Source organism: Balaenoptera musculus, chromosome 4 (genome assembly GCF_009873245.2).
Source record: "Balaenoptera musculus isolate JJ_BM4_2016_0621 chromosome 4, mBalMus1.pri.v3, whole genome shotgun sequence".
NCBI lineage: Eukaryota > Metazoa > Chordata > Mammalia > Artiodactyla > Balaenopteridae > Balaenoptera > Balaenoptera musculus.
In genome coordinates, this window is record NC_045788.1 from 67,622,427 (window position 1) to 67,626,965 (window position 4,539).

Here is a 4,539-nt window from a genome sequence, read left to right on the forward strand (position 1 = left end):
TCTAATTTTGTATCCAAATGATGAGTAAGGGATTGCTATCTATTAAGAATATTCCAGGAAAAGAGGACAACATTTGAAAAAGACCAGAGGACATAAAACACATCACTGGATACATGAGTAACTTAAAGAAATTTGTTTTACCTGGGAAATATAATGTGATGGGGAATGTCAAAAGGTAAGGTGGGAAATATAAGTCCTGATAGGTATTGAGATTTTGCTTAAGAGAAAAAGAAAATTACTATAATAATTCATGTATGAGAGTGATATAATTAGATTTGTATTTTTCAAAGATCATTCAGGCTGAAGTGTGGAAACTCAATTGTTCAGTATATGTGTGGTAGAAAAGAGCATAGTGCAATACTGGAAGCAGAGAGACCAGTTAGGGAGCTGTTGCAAAACTCCAAGTGTGAAATGCTCTGGCTGACCTGGATAGAGAGATGGGCCAGCAAGAAAATTTTTTGGGGGGATGCCAACCCAGAAGGGTAAAAAAAAAAATCATCAAAGTGATGAAACTGCTGAAAATGTAAGAAAATGGAGAAATTTATAATTATCAAAGCTCCTCCCTGGGAGGATGCAATATGTTTTTGGAAGGAATACTTTGATAAGCTGCTTAGGATGATGCTAGAGATCCTTAAACAACAAAATCAAACTTTCCACAGATGAAAAGCAACATGCCATTTTAAATGGTAAGTCTTATTATCAATATTTACTAAGGTTTTGTTTTGCTGACATATATGCAAGTTTGGAGTCAGAGATAATAGTTCAGGAAAATAAAAGAAAGGCAGAGCACTTGCACCAGTGGTCATATTTCTCTACTCTCCTTTTCTTTTTCAAAATGATGATTGAACAGATATATAAAGAAAGCCTGTCTAGAGGCACACCAAATAATTAGCTTCCATTAAGGAGTCCCTCAATGCTCTATTGAGAATTAGTAGTGGTAGAAGGATTAAAGAGAAATAGATGGCACCAAAATATGTTTACAGGATAGCAGTGATAGTTCTCTGTAATTATTTGGATATAAGGATAAGGGAGAAAACAGAATCAATTATGATATTATACAGGATTTAGACCTGGGAATCTGGATGATTCTCTGTGATAAGGAAGAGAAAGGGCAGGTTTCAGGTGGAATTAGGAGAGAGTAGGTGAAGAATTAAGTTTGCATTTTTAATATTTGAAGTAGGTGTGTTATTCAAGTGGGGAGAACAAGTAAAGCAAGTAAGTCTGAAGCTTAGGAAAGGGATCTGGGTTAAAGATCTGTGTTCAGTAATTAAAAACATGGGAATGGATTATATCACAAGGGAGAATGTGTAGAATGACATACAATAGAGGACATGTTGATGAAATATAAAGAAATACAATTATTAACATTGTATTAAGAGATATATTAAATTTTAAACCTAAGAAATAGACACATTGGGTGTGTATGTGTGTGTGTGGATAGACTGGATACTGCGAAAAAGAATCCATGAGATCACAGGGCTCTGAAATTGCAAGTCTTCAAGACTGCAAGATTTTGAAACTGCAAGCCTGAAAGACTGAGAGATCCTTTCCGCTACCCAGGGCTACCTCTAGCCTCTGCTTAGCAAATTTCTTGTATAAGAGAAACACTTAGCAGAGAGGGTTGTCTTTGCTTTGGGGTGTTTTACAGAATAAATTCTGGCATACCAGAAGACAGGTTAACCCAAAGTTTGGCTTCTCTTCATCTGAGAAACTGTCCTTCTCTGGCAGGATAGTTTCTTCCCAACCCGCTGCCTCCAACCTACTCCAGGTAGAGAAGCGTCCTTTGTCTCTTGCGATCATCATTCTTGAATTGACTCTTATATTTTTGAAATACTTAGGTCCATTGCTTTTCAGTGAATTTAAGGAAAGGTTTTTTGTTGCTCTTGTTTATCTGGAGATTTCATACTGTTTCAGTGATGTAAAGGGATTTCACCTCCTGCGTTTTTATAGTGCTGGAGTCTTGCAGTCTCCAAAGGCTCATCAAGGTATTGCAGCCTGAAGGTCTGGCAGTGTTATAGTTTCATAGTCTCAAGGTGTAGAAGACTCTTTCTGTTTTGAGACTTTACCATCTTGCATTATTTATTCGGTCTTGAGCAAGCTTTCAAAGCAATTAAAGACAAAGTTGAAATCAGTCTAACTAAGGTTGCAGCTAATGAAACTCCTAATAGCTTCAAAATTTTAGCCTTTTTGTGGCCCCAGTAGTTGGAGCTAGGCTGAAAAGAAAAGGAGAACTTCTTCAATTCCTGGAGATTTAATTCCAAACCCTGCTAGAGGGATTAAAGTCACAACACTTTCATAATCACTTCAATTTCTGCTTGAAGCAATGAACTAATCAGTCCCTCAGGCTCACTACCTAAAAGGGGAAAGTGCATTACTTCTTGGAGAGGCATATGTATATATATCTTAATATTACATAGATAGACAGATAATGTATATTCTACATCAGCCTTTCTTCACACAATATCATCATAAAAATTGCAAAATATATGAGAAAACAGGAGTATATGACCCATGACAAAAGAATATTCAGTAAATTGAAAGCAACCTAAAGACAATCCATATGCTGAAACTATTAGGCAAGAACTTTGAAATAACCATAATAAATATATTAAAGAATCTACAAGAAAAGATCCGTAGGGCGAGTAAAGAAATGGGAAATTTCAGAGGCTTGAAAGTAGTAGAAAAGAAATAAATGGAAAACCTAGAAATTACTAATGTGGTATCTGAAATTAAGAAAATAACAATACATTAAGAGGATCATACACCATAATCAAGTGGAATTTATCCCAGGGATGCAAGGATGCTTCACTATCCACAAATAAATCAATGTGATACACTACATTAACAAACAGAAGAATAAAAAATCATATGATCACCTCAACAGGTGCAGAAAAACTAGTGACAAAATTAATCATCCAGATATGACAAAAACTCTCAACAAAGAGGGTATAGAGGGAATGTACCTCAACATAATAAAGGCCATATATGACAAAGCTGCAGCCAACATAATCAAAGGTGAAGAGCTGAAAGCATTTCCTCTAAGATCAGGAACAAGAAAAGGATGCCTACTCTCACCACTTTGATTCAATATATTATTTGAAGTCCTAGCCACAGCATTCAGAAAAGAAAAAGAAATAAAAGGAATCCAAATTGGAAAGGAAAAAGTAAAACCATCATTATTTGCAGATGCATTATAGTATCTATAGAAAATCCTAACGATGCTACAAAAACCTTTTATAACAAATGAATTAAGTAAAATTGCAGGATATAAAATTAGTATACAGAAATCTGTTGCATTTCTATACACTAACAACAAACTATCAAAAAGATATTTACCTGAAGAAAACAAAAACACTAATTCAGGGACTTCCCTGGTGGTGCAGTGGTTGAGAATCCGCCCACCAGCGCAGGGGACATGGGTTCGAGCCCTGGTATGGGAAGAGGCCGCATGCCGTGGAGCAACTAAGCCCGTGCGCCACAACTACTGAGCCTGCGCTCTAGGGCCCGCGAGCCACAACTATTGAAGCCCGCGCACCTGGAGCCCATGCTCTGCAACAAGAGAAGCCACTGCAATGAGAAGCCCGCGCACGTCAATGAAGAGTAGCCCCTGCTCACCGCAACTGGAGAAAGCCCGCATGCAGCAATGAAGACCCAACGCAGTCAAAAATAAATAAATTAATTAATTTTTAAAAACCACTAATTCAAAGGATATATGCGCTCTAATGTTATTTTCAGCATTTTTTTACAGTAGCCAAGATATGGAAGCAACTTGAGTGTCCAGTGATAGATGTATGGATAAAGAAGATGCGGCATTTGTGTATATACTTCACAAACACACACACACACACACACACATATATACAACAAAATGTTACTCAGCCATATAAAAGAATGAAATCTTGTCATTTCTGACAATGTGGATGGATCTAAAGGGTATTATGCTAAATGAAATATGTCAGAGAAAGACAAGTAAGCAAAATAAGTAATAATATTTAGAAAACAAATTGTAATGAAGGTGGATCTGCTTTAGTAAATATTATATTTTATGACTATAAAAGTAAATAATACAAGTAATTTTAATGTTGATAAAAGATGCTGAATCTGATAGAGTGTATAAACCTGAAAGACAATAATGCAAATACAAGTGTAATATGTGAAAAAGAAGCAGCACAAACTACTGAGTAAATGTTGAATTATTCAATAGAGACTAGAAAAATCAAATTAAGGTAATTATTAGATTTTACTCATTTCATTTTCATACAAACTTTTATTCAAATATACTATTAATTATTTTATAATACCTCAAACTGCCTTTTGTAAATAGATGGTCTCTCATACCTCACCTAATAAGTTTTAATCTACTGCATGCTGGTGTTATTTTGAGAATTTGAGCTTGGTTATTTGGAGAAAAGATGAAAACCACTTTTTAAACTTTTGAGGGTGGTCTACCAGTCCCCCAGTTTGAAAGTAATTTTATATTGTGTGAAACAAACGTGATAACCACTACACTATGGAAACAGGGCTAGTAATTTTATATTG